This window comes from Panthera tigris, chromosome E1, assembly GCF_018350195.1.
Source record: "Panthera tigris isolate Pti1 chromosome E1, P.tigris_Pti1_mat1.1, whole genome shotgun sequence".
Lineage (NCBI taxonomy): Eukaryota > Metazoa > Chordata > Mammalia > Carnivora > Felidae > Panthera > Panthera tigris.
Window position 1 is genome coordinate 29387516 of NC_056673.1, and position 15944 is coordinate 29403459.

Below are 15944 nucleotides of genomic sequence, written 5' to 3' on the forward strand. Positions count from 1 at the left end.
CCATACTGTCCCCCACACCCTTCATTGTGATGGCCCCACAGAGCAGCCAGGTGGGCCACTGTGGCCAGACCAGCCCTACTCCCTGTTCTAGACAGACCAATTGGCCAAAAAAGTCACAGGACACTTCCCCAGCTGCTCTCCAGGAGACTGGAGGCTTGACCTTAACCCAGTACCGTCTGGGTGGGAGTACCTGCTCAGTGAAGCCTTCTCCAGCTGGGTCTCCAGTTGTGGAGACCCAGAGCCAAGTCCCACCAGCTCCAGGTAAGAGCCAGAAGTGAAAAATCCTATCTCCGGACATGATCTCCGATTAAGAGCTGGTCCTCCTCCAGTTCAGTTACAAATTAAAGGAACTCTCAATTTGGAAAACTTGGTGGAAAAAAGAAAAAAAAAGGGGGGGGGGAGGGAGGGGAGAGAGCGAGAGAGTGAGAGAGAGAGAACTCCACACAAAAGTGAAATGCCCAGTCTCCCTCCCTCTGCTGACCAAACACTCCTGACAGGTCCAGTCTCATTAGGCTTCAACTGAAAAAGGGGAGGGGAAAAGTCAGTATTTTCTACAAAGGTCTTCACATTGCTTCATCTGGGAGGCAAGAATGTGGTTTTCAAAAACCTTAATAACGACTATGCTACCTCCATCCTGCCCCTCCTCCCCAGCTCTTGGCAACCAGCACGCTTTACCAGTAAATTCTGACATTTCTGAGGACAGTGATAAAACAGGTGCAGGGAAGTGTTCCCAGGTACGCAGAATTCCCACCCATGACCACAGAACACTACCCGAGACTGCCCAAAAGGTATGAAGTTGTGCTCCGACAACAAGCTTACTCAAAAAAGCTAATAAAGATTCCTTCAAAAGGAATCAGAAAAGGGGTACCTAGAAGGCTCAGTCAGTTGAGTGTCCGACTTCGGCTCAGGTCACGATCTCACGGTGAGTTCAAGCCCCGTGTCGGGCTCTGCACTGACAGCTGGGAGCCTGGGGCGTGCTTCGGATTCAGTGTCTCCCTCTCTCTCTCTCTGCCCTCCCCTGCTCGTGCTCTGTCTCTCTCACTCTCAAAAATGAATAAATGTTAAAAAAAATTTTTTTAAAAAGAAAAAGTCCTTCACACCACCACCTCAGGTAGGCAGAGCAATGGAAAGACAAGGATTTTCCAAACAGCAGACAGTAGAATATGACCAACTCAGAAATCATATAAAGGCCTAAAGTCACTTCTATTCAACAAGTATTTATGGGCAGCTACAGGGTACACACCATAGTGGGATACAGAAATGAATCAGACAAACGCACTTTTGAGGCATTTTCAAGTCTTTCACAGTTTCTTTTGAGGAAAGAAAAAAAAACCAATAACCTTCTTCTTCAATGGGTCTGTTGCTGCTACCCTCTGCCACTGACCAACTGACGACCTTGGTCCAAGGGTCAAGCAAGTATCCTGGTTGGACAGCAAACAGGAATTAGGCTGCCAGTTTCCACAGATTGGAATGTTCTCATGTCCTGGGGTGGGAGAGGAGAGGTTAGGAGCCTGAATGCCAGCACTGTGAGAGCCAAGGGGGCCTGGCTTGCCCCATTCAATGTGCAAACTTTCATTCAATACCATTTTCATCATTATGTGATGCTCAAATCCAGATCCCCTCTCGCTTAAACTATTCCACAACGTGAAGCCAGAGCTTCTGCTGGCATGGTGGAAGGGGTCTGGGCGCCTCGTTGTCTCTGCTGACTTTCTACCAACTGTCCCATCTTCAGCCACACCCCACATCCATGCCTTCAAAGGGACGTGTGCATGAATCAGCTTCCTTCTTGCTGCCTGCCCACCTTCCCCCACTCTTCCTCAGCAAGCTACTGGAAGACAAGGGAGTAAATCAAGAAAGGAGGGGGCACCCACCCACAAAGCAACACAACCAAAGGAAAGAATGGATTCCCAGGATGAAGGGGAAGCAGAGCCGGGCACAGAGGTGCTTCCCGGGAGCAACACAAGCGGAGAACCTGGCATGCTGAAGCACAAAGAGGCGCTCCGACAGCAAGGGCCAAGGCCCAGGGGAGTCGGAGAACTGGGGAGACACAAAAAATGAGGCTCAAGAAACATGGGAAATTAATGAGGGGCGGGGAGGACACAAGAAAGGAAATATGGAACACCAAGAACTGGGCAGCCGTAAGCAATATTTATATCACAACGTGCACTCTTAATAGACACTTGACTAGAAGTTGTGCTACCTCTGTACCAAGAAGAGGAGAAAGAAAAGTGCAGGAATGAGCCAAGTCCTTGCCTTCCAGAGTAGAAAAACAAGTCAAATAATATTTTTAAAAAGGAAGGAAGGAAAGAAAGGAAAAGCACACTATTTAAATTTTTTTTTCAACGTTTTTTATTTATTTTTGGGACAGAGAGAGACAGAGCATGAACGGGGGAGGGGCAGAGAGAGAGAGGGAGACACAGAATTGGAAACAGGCTCCAGGCTCCGAGCCATCAGCCCAGAGCCCGACGCGGGGCTCGAACTCTCAGACCGTGAGATCGTGACCTGGCTGAAGTCGGACGCTTAACCGACTGCGCCACCCAGGCGCCCCGGAAAAGCACACTATTTAGAAATACAGGTGTAAATGGCAGGAAAGACACCTAGAAGAATCGAGGTCAGCTGTCTCTAGACAAGAGGGCAGGTCAGGAAGCACTCAGGGCAAAGGGCTGTTCTTTCAAACCCTGCGTATAGTTAAAAGTCAAATCTTTCTATAAGTAATGCTTTGATAAAACAAACAAAAAATACATTATTAGCTGTTAGATAGCAAGGAATGCTCTATTACCACAGGGCTTTAGGATTCTTTTTAAAAAAAAATTTTTTTTAAACGTTTTATTTATTTTTGAGACAGAGAGAGACACAGCATGAACAGGGGAGGGTCAGAGAGAGGGAGACACAGAATCTGAAACAGGCTCCAGGCTCTGAGCTGTCAGCACAGAGCCCGATGCGGGGCTCGAACTCACGGACCACGAGATCATGACCTGAGCCGAAGTCGGAGGCTTAACCGACTGAGCCACCCAGGCGCCCCTGGGGTTTTAGGATTCTTGTGAAGCAGAACAAATGCGTAGTGTCAACTCATCTATGTACAAACTTGTAATGCTTTGATTTTCCCATAATTGATGCCAGTTCCGCTTCAGAGACCCCCACCACCCTGATGACATAACAGCAGTAAGCACAAAGAGCAGGGGCCTACTGATGGTAAGACTCTTCCGAACCAAGGTATCTGGTTCCCCCACCCAACTGAGGTCTAGCCAGCATCAGGTAGCAGCACCCCTCGGGGCTATGCATTCATTCATTTTTGAGAGGGAGGGAAGGAGGGAGGGAGGGAGGGAGAGAGGGAGAGAGAGAGAGAGGGAGGGAGGGAGGGAGGGAGGGAGGAAGGGAGGGAGGAAGGGAGGGAGCGAGGGAGGGAGGGAGGAGGGAATGCACAAGCAGAGGGGCAGGGAGAGAGTGAATCACAAGCAGGCTTGTGCTGTCAGCGCAGAGCCCAACACAAGTCTTGATCTCACCAACCCTGAGATCATGACCTGAGCTGAAATCAAGAGTCTGATGCTTAACCAATGGAGCCACCCAGGTGCCCCAGGGCTAGCCATTTAAAAACAGACTTTAATTCCCCCCATGAGCCAGGTTCCACAGGAGAGGGGTGTGGGGGAGGTGGTGGCAGCAGTGGTGGAAGGAGAGGTAAGGAGTCACATTTCAGATAAGACACCGCAAAGATGCAGCCACCCAATGGGATAAAACTGCGCGGCCTCTCCCAAGGGCGTTCGGAGAAGGGAACCCCAAGCACCCCTGTATGTAATGAATTAACTTTACTCCTATGCATCTGGAAGGGGACTAGCTGGGACACAGTTAAGAAAGTCATGTTCTGCGTTCTATAGTTTAGATAAGGGACCCAGGTTGAGAAAGGCTGGGTGAAATGTGCCCGAAAGAGAGGGATCTCTACAAGAACGGTCAGGGCATGCCTCTCCAAAGAGATGGCAGGGGTGCTGGAACAGTGAGGGGCAGCCGTGCTGAGATCTGGGAGGACAAAAGGGAGAGGGGGAGAAAGTTCCAGGCAGGGAGAACACGTGCCAGAGTACTAAGGCAGGAACAAACTTGGCTGACTCGAGCGACGGCAAGAAGGGGAGGTAAAGATGAGGTTGGAGGGCTGCTGCCAGAGAAATCGCTCTCTGCCATCGCTGAGCAGAAGCCGTGCCGAAGGTCACAAACCTGGAGGGAACAGGCTCGCTGAACTTTCTGCAGAGAGGGGAACCGGCTTGCCCAAGGAGCCAAGGGGCAGTAATTTCTTTCTTTCTTTTTTTTCTTTTTGACTGATGCAGTTTTGAATTTTATTTTTAAAGGTTTACTTACTGAATACTCTCTACACCCGACATGGGACTCAAACTCACAACCTCAAGATCCAGAGTCGCACTCTCTTCCAACTGAGCCATCCAGGTGCCCCTGTAGTTTCTCAATAGAAGCGAATCCTAGAATCGTTTCGGAAACAGGGTGCCTCTGTGGCTCGTAGCACAGCAGGTATACACCGCGTGAGTCCAACAGGGGCCCGCTTTCTACTTGGAGTTCTCGACTAACGCATTTGCCAGGAAACCCTGAGGTCACACCACTCATTAGCCTGAGAGCCACTGCTAGGCCCTGACTCTCCCCCCCCCCCCGCCCCCCTCAGATGAATCTGTTCCAAGAAGTCAGTCCGGCCCCTGGGGAGCGGATGGGAATGGATGCGTGCGCACACCCTTGCCACTTCTGTGAATCAGACTCTGCAAAAACAACCTCGGTCTCCAGCCAACATAAACCATAGGCAACAGAGGGCCTTATACGGCTCGAAGCTTTCTTAATCAGAAAAAGATAGATGGGCTGGAGTTGGCAGCTCCAAGTTAGAGGAAAAGAGAAACAGAAAAATAGGGAGAAAGACAGGATGGTGGTGGGGAGCAGAACTTCATCAAACTCTTTCCTATCTCTTCGATGTCAGTGGCTCCCCAGTGAGAGTTCCTAGTGAGGGCCATAGCTCTGCTGCCTCTCATGTTTTGTTTTGGTTTGGTTTTTAAGCCAGAGGATACCAGTAATCAGGCTGCAGCAGAGCCACAGTTTTACAAAGTTTTAGTGTCTGCGTGGAGGTCTGTTCTTGGGTCCGGTGACTTCCCATGAAAATGGCATAATGTCATTTCCAGAGATATTGGCCACTGGGGCAACAAGGGGTCCTAAAACTAGGGAGTTCTTTGGCTCCCGAGCTGTCTGTGTCATAGGCCCGCCTGGCCCAGGATCGGCCACAGATCCAGAACAGAAAAGGCAGCCCAGAGACCCCTTAGGCAGCCACTGCCCCAAGCACACCCATGACAGTTTCTACCGTGACTTTATTCTCCTTCCTCCCCTGACTGGGAGACAGCAGCAGCGTCCGCAACAGGACCTGCCTGTTTGCTGAAGCCAAAGCCACATGCACTTGGCCCTCCCAAAGGATGCCACCTGCTAAAAATAGCATGACAGCACAAGCTTGGCTGGGTGGGCCTCACCAAAGTCAAAGGACAAAGCAAAGAGGTTATTCTCAGCACAGCCTTTTCTCACCGGAGCCCAAGGCACATCAGGGTGTGGCAAAAGTCACTCCACCTCCTTCCCCTTGGGAGGGACATGAGGAAGGGATGAGAAGGAGGTCCGTGGAAGACTGAACTGGCCTTCAGATCCACTGTCCCAGGCCGAGGCTGGAGGAAAAGGGGTGGGCATGCTGAGGACTGGGCTCCAGCAGATATGTGGCCTCCTCCAACAGAGACAGACCAGGCTACACCCAGGCGACAGCCTGTTGAGGGCCAGGGAATGGGTCTCATGACCTCCATGTGAGGTCTGACAGGCCACATTATTATTAGCCAAGGAATGAGTGACTTCAAGGTTGTCTTTTCAAGCAGGTGACTGAGCTACACCGTGGCCTTCAGAGCAGCTTTCCAGGCCCTCAGGCACAGCAGCCTATCCTACGAGGCTGTCTTAGTCATTATTCGTGCAGCTCTAAGGCACTGGACGGTTGCATAATTCGGAGCTAAAACATGATTTTGGAAAGACAAAGTAGGATCCTGAACTTGTTTCCCGTAAAACGAAAATATCCTGTGAAATGGATTACAAATACCTCCCTCATAGGGCTGTAATGAGGCAGACAGGACTCAAAACACCGAACAGCCTGACTCCATTTGTGAGATGAAGTATTTTAATCTCCTAAAAACTCAGCTTCATTTTCCGGATGAGGATGGAAGGGTATCACAGGGCAGTAAATAAGAAATGGCCTCTAAGCATGGAGCTGGAGAGAGAACCCTGATCTGAGTCCAAACCAGCCTGGGTCCAGGGATCAGCTTAGCTTTCTCAGGGCCTCCTTTCTTTCTTTCTTAGCTTTCTCAGTTTCCTCCCACACAAACTAGAAGTACTTAACCTCATAGGGTTGAGATAAAATAAGAAGGGAATACACCTGATCTTGAACAACACAGCTTTAAACAGCATGCATCCACTTGTATGCAGATTTGTGGATATAGTACGGCCCTGTGTTTTCTCTCTTATTATTTTCTTAATAACATTTGCTCTTTTCTGGCTTACTTTATTGTAAAAATACAGTATACAATACATATTACAAAATATGTGTTCACTGACTACCTATGTTCCCATAAGGGTTCCAGTACACAGTAGGTTCTTAGTAGTTCCATTTCTGGGGAGCCAGAAATTATACATGGAGTTTTTTAAAAAAATTTTTAATGTTTATTTATTTTTATAAGAGAGAGAGCGTGAGCAGGGGAGGGTCAGAGAGAGAAGGAGACACAGAATCTGAAGCAGGTTCCAGGCTCTGAGCTGTCAGCACAGAGCCTGACATGGGGCTCGAACTCACCAGCCGGGAGATCATGACCTGAACCAAAGTCGGACACTTAACTGACTGAGCCACCCAGGCCACCCATACATGGATTTTTTCACTGCCCATTGGTCCCCCTAATCCCCATGTTGTTCAAGGGCCAACTATAGTTTGAAAAAAACCCTCCTAAGATGCCAGGTATACAGTAGGGGCTCAGTAAGTACCTGTTATGCACCCTATGCTTTCTGGCTGGCTCCAAGAAAAGAGAGCTCTCACATCATATGCCAAAGGTCAGTCTAGCAGGGTTCAAACTAAGCATGCCCAGAATTAGATGAGAGGGTATCTGGAAATAAAACTGAATCCCCAGAGCTAGCCCCAGGCCAACACTTCAGAACACCCCCCCAGTGTCCCAACTCTCCCCAATGCCCTCTGTAAAAACAGGTCTCCTAACCCCCAGACAGATTGGAGGGGCAGAATGAAAAGGATGTTTGTTTGTGCCTGCAAATCTGGTTCAGCACTGGTCACACAGCAGAATCCTCAGGTCATCAGGTGGGTGAAGGACTAAGTAGCAAATCTGCTGACATCTGAAGAACAAGGACAGTGAGCACAGGCCTTAGACAACCAGCAGGGACCTTCATGATAATAATATAAACAAGTTCTCAAATCAAAAGGGCTTTCTGCCCCTCCTGCTTCATGCTTCCATCCCCAGACTCCTAAGCTCCTCTCTAGAGCTGTTTCATAATTGATCACTGCCCTCCAAACTGGCAGACAAGACTTGCTTCTTTTTTATTCATTTTCGAGAGACAGACAGACAGACGGAGACACAGCATGAGCTGGAGAGGGAGAGAGAGAAAGGGAGACACAGAATCTGAAGCAGGCTCCAGGCTCCGAGCTGTCAGCACAGAGCCAGACATAGGGCTCGAACTCATGGACTATGAGATCATGACCTGAGCCGAAGTCGGACACTTAACCGACTGAGCCACCCAGGCGCCCCCAGGACTTGCTTTGTAACATGCCGTGGAGAGAACTGACAAATAATTTGTCACCAAAGCTGTTGGATTTGTGGACTACAGAGGACTAAGCCCAAACACATGATGCTTTATAAGGTGAGGCAATTAAGCACTAAGACCAGTGCTGTCCAACAGAAACTTCTGTGATGGTGAAAATGTTCTAGACCTACACTATTGTCCAGTATTGGCCACATGAGGCTACTGAGGACTTGAAATGAGACTAACATCACATTTTTAATAATTTAGATTTTTAAATTTTATTTAATGCTTAAAAGTTTACATTGAGCCAGGCACACATGACTAGTAGCTGCTGCACAGAACAAGGCAGCTCTAGACCCTCTCTCCTAAGGATAAGTTTAGGAGATAAGAATAGAGATATAATAAAAAATAAGGGGCACCTGGCTGGCTCAGATGCCAGTGACTCCAGATGTTGGGGTCGTGAATTCAAGCAGGGTGCAGCAATTACTTAATAAACAAAAACTTTAAAAAAATATTTAGCACAGTAGCACCTTAGATCTAAAAAGTACTCGACATGCACTTAAACAATGGACTGTGGCATTTTTTTTAGTCTTTGACTCATACTATCCATGGAGCCATGCATCCTACCCCAAACACAGCCCTCCCCATACACAATCCTGCAGACACCTCCACCTTGCAGCAGCCCAGAGGCACTCTAGACTAACTCCAGGGCTCCCAGGAGCAGAATCTGAACACCTCTTATTGATGTTGACCAACCCTCCTTTTACCAGCGGAAGAAACAGAGACCCCAGAAAGGTCTAGAACCACTGCTGGGTTTCAGCCCTGAAAGCTGCACCCAGTCCTCACCCCCCAATCCAGGGCTCTTGTCAGCTAAAACCAGTGGTGAAACAAGCCTTGTGAGCCCTCAGCACTAGACATTTTTACTTCCAGAACTCACCTGGGGCTCTGCTCTGTTCCTAAATGCACGGGCTTCAGTAAGTCCCAGCTAAGTGAAGGCAGCCAGCCAGTATTACCAGATGGGTACAGAATGTTTACTATCAACTTGTGCAAACTACCAAACCAAGCTGTAGAAATAGCCAAATGGCCAGGACTCGGACAGAACCATTTAGTAGGAGGAAAAGAAAGTTAAGGAAAAGAACTCCTTGAAAGCTACTTATCACTGAAAGCCAGTCTTCAAAATGCTACATGATAACACACACTCCTTCACACTGCAACAATCTGCTTAGAAAGCAACAGAAAGATTAGGAGAAAAGCCCACGGATTTGACTATTCCTTGGTTCTTCTCACAAAAGTCCTCCAGAGAACCTAATTTAAGTGCAAACCCACACTTGTCAGTTTCTCTACCCCTCAATTTGTATTTTGATTAGCCATTGAAACAATCCCGACTGACCTCCAGCTTCACCCTCCTCAATTGTACTCAGAGGTGTGAGGATTAAAGGATTAGGGAAGTGTTTTCCTGTAACTCTACCAGCACAGACAGTAACTGTCAAGGAAAAGGCATCCTCTCAATTTTAGTTCCCACATCCCCACTAGTTACCTCTCCAGCCAGATTCTGTCACTACTCAAAATATTGTCATTGATCATGTTTTCCACAGCCCAAGTTTGAAATCAGTATTGGAGCCAGCAGGTCGGCTCTGTGGAGTGCCACATACAATGGGTACTTAATGTTAAATGATCATAAAGGTGAAACCTGCATGAGGCATTACACCAGAAAGGGCTGTGGAGAAAAGAACTTGCTTCAGAAAGCAAAGTTAAAGATTAAAATACATCCCACTCAGATCGGCAACTCCAGTAGCAGGACATGATTTCAGTGGGACAAGGGGCTCAGAGGCACCCTGCCTCCCCAGAGCAGAGGAAAACAGAATGGCAAGCAGAAGGTATTAACTCATACGCTAAACTGTTGACTTCCTCACAACAGCACAACAGACCAAGCTACAGAGAGGTCCTCTCTTCTAGACTCACAGAGAAGATTAGGAAGGAGTGGCCTGGGGAGAATGGGCTAGAAGGCACCAGCTGGCCAGGCACAAGGAGTGCCTGCTCTTCAAAACCCTGAAACCTGCACTCGACCAAGTCATGATGTGGCAGGCTAGAGCCAGGAGGCGGGCAGCACAGTATCGGAAAACCAATTTGTTTTCCTTCCAACCAACTTTTTAGGTCAGAGGCTGGGGGGGGGGGGAGGGGGGTTGGTACTTTTAATAAAATCCAAATCACCCAAGTGATTCAAAAGAAATTTAACATTAATCTCACAGATTCTTTTGGAGGGGAAAAAACAACGCTCGAACAGCCATCATGAACCAGGCACAGTGCCCAGTCTCAAATAGTATCTCAATCTGTCTTTAGGAGGAGAGGGAACACTGTAAGGACTAAAACTAGCCTTCACCCACAAACGATGGCCATGGCCAAGGCCTGGGTCCGATGCCCAAGAATAATTTGGATCACCAGATAAAGCAAAACAAACTGCTTTAAAATACTGATGATCAGCAACCTTACACTGGAGATCTATCCACTTGGCACCTGAGCAGGCCACTTTGAAGGCAGACACCTACACAGTCACCCTGCAGTGGCCAAGTGTGAAAGTACTTCCTAGAAATAGTTGGGAGGAGGAACTGATATTCATACAAAAGGCTCCAGAGACTCGGAGATGGCTCACTCAAGGGCTTAGATGGGAATCAGTTCGAAGCAAATTTTGGGCCATCACCTAGCAATGTGCATGACAATTGAGCCAATTTCATTCAGGTAGGCACTGAAGCTTCAGAGATTTGTACATCTGTAGGATCAAAAGACCTGCACTACCTAGACCCATACTTCTGAGAATATACCTAGGAACCCACAAAACTAGTTAAGAGGTGGAAGAGGTTAAAGTTCAACACAAGTCAAAAGCCTCCACCAAGATAACTTCACTTGTTTCCAGTGCCCAGAAAGTCTTTTTTTATTTTTATTTTTGTAATCTCAATACCCAATGTGGGGCTGGAACTCAATACCCCGAGATCAAGAGTCGCATGCTCTGTGGACTGAACCAGCCAGACACCCCTCAGAAAGTTTTAAATAATCAGCAGGTGAACCACTGAATGCCAGGAACAGAGAAATTGGGCAAATAACAGGTCTTACTCATGCTATACCCTCTACTCAACTCAAAGCTGCTCTGTGCCTTTAAGAGCAAAGGGGATGGGTGGTGCTTACTAAGAGTCCAAGATTTGCTTTCTGAATAGAGTTTAAAAAAAGAAAAACTAATTTGGGAAGGACTGGGTTACAAGAGCACAGTAAGGTTACTAGTTGCCAGAATTAATAGCTTTTTGTGAATGATATTCCTTGATCAGTAATTGCCACAAAGGGGTTGGGGGTGGGGAAGTGGATAGCAAGCCAACAGATATGACAATACTAGGTGTCCAGCAGCCCAGATTTCCCCGCAAGAGATAAATTTAAACACCAAGTACCCTGCCCTTCAGTAGGAGGAGGACAGCCAGTTTAACCTAATTGCTCTGCCCGTACCCTCTACCCGGCTCCAGCGGCCTCCACTCACACCTGGAGAGAAGAGCACCGGGTTTGTGTTAGCGGCGGCCGTGCGGCAGAAAGGCGCCCGCCAACCTGGGCATCTCTGCCGGAGAGGAACATCTCGAAACGCCCAGAGCTTCCAGCACTCCCGGTTCGGTTCGGCACCGCCCACTACCAACAGCGCCTTTCCTTCCATAAGCCTCACTAGGAGGGGCATAGGGACGGACTGTACCCTCGGGCACAGAACTGTGGAACTGGTGAGAGCCCGCCCCGGAGGCGTTCAGACCAGTCTCCCCTAGCACATTCTGACCCGTAACCCCGAAACTAGCCTGGTCCCTCCAAACCTCGGGCCTAGCGGGGAGGGGTGCCGGCGGAGTGGGACACGTGACCCACGCGCCCCCGGGCATGAAGTCAGCGGGCACACAGCGCCGGACAGCCTCCCCCTCTCCGGACACCCTTTGAAGGGGCAGCAAACGCTAATCCTCTCGAGAGACGCCAAGCCTTTGACTTCGGGGGCCCTAACTCGGTTTGAACGGTCCCTCCCCCCGAAACAAGGTTCCAATCACCACCGGTGTCCTAGCCCATCCTCCCGGTTCCACAAACCAAGCCTCTTCCCCAGGTTCCCCGCACTGAACTCTCAGGGGCTAGATTACCAGCACGGGTTTGCTGCCTCCCGGCCTACGTGGGGAGCACCCCAGCGCGAGCTAAAGGGGCCCAGAAGTTGGGGAAGGTTCCTGAAGTGACTCCAGCCCTTCAGGAGGAAGAAAGGGGTGCCCGCGGGCCTCGGGGCACCTCCTCGCCCTTATGAGCACCTGGCCCTGCCCACGACCCGCCCCGCCGCCGCCTCTCCCGGCTGACTTGGGTACACACGACCTTTGAAAAGTAAACGCGTGTGGGGCTGGGCGACCTTGGGTGGGACGCACTCGGGTCTGTCTCACGGGAGGGTGTGCGCGCTCCGGGAAAGTTAAGCCGCAGAGGGGTGCCCCGAGCGCCGGGTCCGAGACCACCGACCCAGAGGACGGTGACGCGTGTGGGGGGCACCACGCGGCCGCAGAGCACGGCCCCAGCCGCGCACACGCGATCTGTCAGCAGGAGCCCGCGGGCAGACAACCGTGGCGGGGGAGGGCGAGGGGACGCGCAGGCGACGGCAGGGAAAGAAGGGCCTGCTTGACAGCAGGCGGCGGGCCGGAGCCCCTCCGCACACGCTCGGCGTCCGCAGCCCCGGGCCTCCGGGACACCTGGAGCGCGCGTCGCACACCGCACCTGCACCCTAGACTCTCCTTCACCCGACGGCGCCGCCCTCGGGGCCCTGGCAGGTGGTCCCCTGTCCAGCCGCCCCGGCGGCCCCAACTCACCAAGTCCTCCGCGACAGTCGGGAGGCAGAGTCCTCGCCCGCCGCCGCCGCCCCCCCACCCCCGGGCCCAGACGCCCAGCCCCGCTGCGCCGCGGCCGCTCCCCCACGTGCTTGCCCAGGCCGGAGGAACACAGAGACATTAAATACTGAGAACGCGCAGCTACGTGCCCGCTGCGCGACGCAGGCCCCGCCCCCCGCCCTCGTGCCCCCGCGCCGCCTCACTCACCTGCGCGTGCGCGCCGCCTGGCGCTCCCGCCCGCGCGTCTCCCAGCTGCGCCAGAGAGGGCGCGGTCTAAAGCGCTCCACCAACATCCCGCAGCCGCCGCCCGCAGCCCGGCCTCGCTCGGGCTCTCGCGAGAGGAGCTGTAATCTCGGCGGGGCTGGGAAAAGAGCCCTGGCTGGCTCTCGGGCGGCGCCGCGGAGCCTCCGCGGTCTACCCTGCGAGGGCAGCGCGGGGTCCCCTGCGTCGGCTCTGGGCCGTCTCGAGGCGTCGGTTAGACCATCTGCCTGCCGGGTCTTGGAGAGCCCGCTGGCAAAGCGGGGCAGGGCTCCCCTTGTTCCCGTAACCGTCAGTACTTTGTAATACATAATCAGGTGGCCATTAATAATGGCTCAGGAATAACTGCATAACGGGGAGTACCTGGCACTACTCAAATGCAACTTTTTTGCCCATTTTTCACAACTTGGTGATGTTGCACTGAAACACTTTCCTCTAAATGGGTTTGGTTTTTGGAAGAATTACTACGAAGCGGTGGTCACTATGAGTCACTAACTGCCAGGAAACTTGGGAAAACAAATTGCCACCAGGCAAGTGGACAGCATGGGGTCGCAGCTGGCCAGGCCTGCTCTCAGTCTTAAGACATGGGGACTTTAAGTAAACATTTGGGCAAAATTTAGAAAGGAGATCATATTAAGAACCAACCAGTGAAATTACTTGGGAAAGGTTTCATCTTCATTGGTGATCAAAATGTAAATTTAAATAACAATGAGATACCGCTTACCTATTGAGTTTTAAGTATATACATATATATATTTTTTTAAGTATATACATATAGAGAGAGAGATATATATACACATATATGAATCCCAATTGAATGCTGCCATCAGTATTGTGAAGGAAACAAAGAGGAAGTTGAAATAGGAAAGAAACAGCAAAGTTTTATGGTTCCAGAAGGCCTAAGGTAACATTTAAACTGAAACCTACCAGATAAGAAGGAGCCAGCCTTGCAAATAGTATTTGGGAATAAGAATTGGGAAGTGTTCCCAGCAGAGGCAACTACACAGGCAAAAGTAGGAGACAGCTTTTGGTGAACGGAGAAGATCAGTGTGGATGGAATATAGTGGGGGCTGGGGTCAGTGCAGACATGGAGGAGGGTTTTTTGTGGGGAGAGGATAAGAAAGCTAGATCAGCTTATAAATTATAGTAAAGCATGGGTTCTCTTCTACTGTGCTCAGCCCCAAAGCCAAGCATGCTGCCACCTCAGCGTCTTTGCACTTGCTGTTCCTTGCAACTGAATATTCTGCAGCACTCTGCAGAGCTCACTCCCTCACCTCTTACAAGTCCTTTGCTCCATGGTCATCTACTCAGTCTCAGTGAAACCTTCCTGGTCTCCCTATTTAAAATTGTAATCACACACACACACACACACACACACACACACCTCTGTCCCTCACCCCTTATTTTTCTTCATAGCACTTATCACTGTCTACATACTATATACTTCATTTATTCACAAGAGGAGACATTACTGAGAGCATGGCACATGGAGGGCATTCAATAAAAAGGCATTTAGTGAATGGATGGGGAAGCCATTAAAAAAGGTTAAGTAGAGAGCGATACAATGTCATTTCTGTTTTTAAAAAGGAACTGAAGGGGCGCCTGGGTAGCTCGGTTGGTTAAGCGTCAAAATTGAGCTCAGGTCATGATCTCACGGTTCATGAGTTCAAGCGTCGGGCTCTGTGCTGACAGCCCGGAGCCTGTCCCGGATTCTGTCTCCCTCTCTCTCTCTACCCCTCCCCCACTCATGGTCGCACGTGTGCCTCCTCTCTCTCTCTCTCTCTCTCTCTCTCTCAAACATACATAAACATTAAAAAAAATTTTTTTTATGGGAGCTAAAGGGGCACTGGGGTGACTCAGTTGAGCGTTCTCATGGTTCCGTGGGTTGAAGCCCCTCTACTTGCCCTCCGCTGACAATGTGGAGCCTGCTGGGATTCTCTCTCTGCCCCTCCCCCCCTTGCGCTTTAGCGCCCTCTCTCAAAATAATATTTAAATACATACATACATACTGCTGTTAAGGGAGTGGAAGACCAGTACAGACTCAGGGACACCAGTAGGGAGGCTGGTGTCAGTCTCAGGGGGCCAGTTGAGAAATGGTACTGGCCTGAGCTAAGAATCATGGCAGTGGGTATATAGAGGCTGCGTTGGATGCGGTGTATCTTCTGGAAGTAGTAGCAAGAGGATTACTTCACTCATGTTGTTGGGGGTAAGGAAAAGGGAATGATGGATGATGCTTCCTCGGGCTTGAGTCACCATGTTAAATGGGGTACAGCTTACTGAGACGAGGAAGATGGGGGCAGTGAATCACTGGTTTCACTTTGGACCCGCTGAGTTTATACTGCTTTTGCGACATTCAAGTGGAAATAAGTAGTTAAGTTGTATGTGCAAACCTGGAGCTCAGAGAAGTGGTCCAGGTGGGAAAACCAATATGTATTGAAAATCACGTCAAAAGTGGATATTCTAAAGAAAGACAATGAATGCCCTGGTGGTGGTGGAGGGATGGAATGTGTACAGGAAAGAAACTAAGAGAATGGTGTCCAGGCAGTTATGTCCTGAAAGCGTTGGTAGGAATAAAAGGGGAAGAGGGAGATGAGACTGTGAATGTGTCTATGAGGAGGGACAGAAAAGCAGCGGTGAATGAGATCAACGTGTTAGTCCTATCCTGTGTGTGGGCACATGAGCAAAGCCTTCCAGAACAGGAGGAATGAAGGAAGAAATGGAGAGTAACTGGAATACTAGGGAAAGTGCAAGATACAAGCCACAGCGAGAAAGCTGAAAACACAGGATTAACTATAATCACAGCCACAGATCAACCCAGCAGCTGGGGCTGAGAAGGTGGCAGCCACAAGGTCAGGGCAGTGCACGGGTCACAAGGTGGCCCTAGTATGAAATTAGAAGGTGGGAGGAATGAGAAGGGAGGTAATCCTAAAAACTTAGCCCTGAGGAGAAGAGGATGACTGGATCAGGCTGAAATTTTAGCCTCAGCTCAAAATGGACAGTCTGCTTTAGGCAGGGATTTAAAGCTAG

General features: G+C 50.0%; 1 long non-coding RNA gene across 1 annotated transcript; it reads left to right on the plus strand.

Annotated features, from left to right (window-relative positions):
• The first annotated feature begins 51 nt into the window (after positions 1-51).
• Positions 52-4373, plus strand: LOC122233508. Its single transcript, XR_006211063.1, has 3 exons — positions 52-261; positions 3121-3192; positions 4335-4373. It is a non-coding gene; the product is annotated as an uncharacterized LOC122233508 (long non-coding RNA).
• Positions 4374-15944: the final 11571 nt, after the last annotated feature.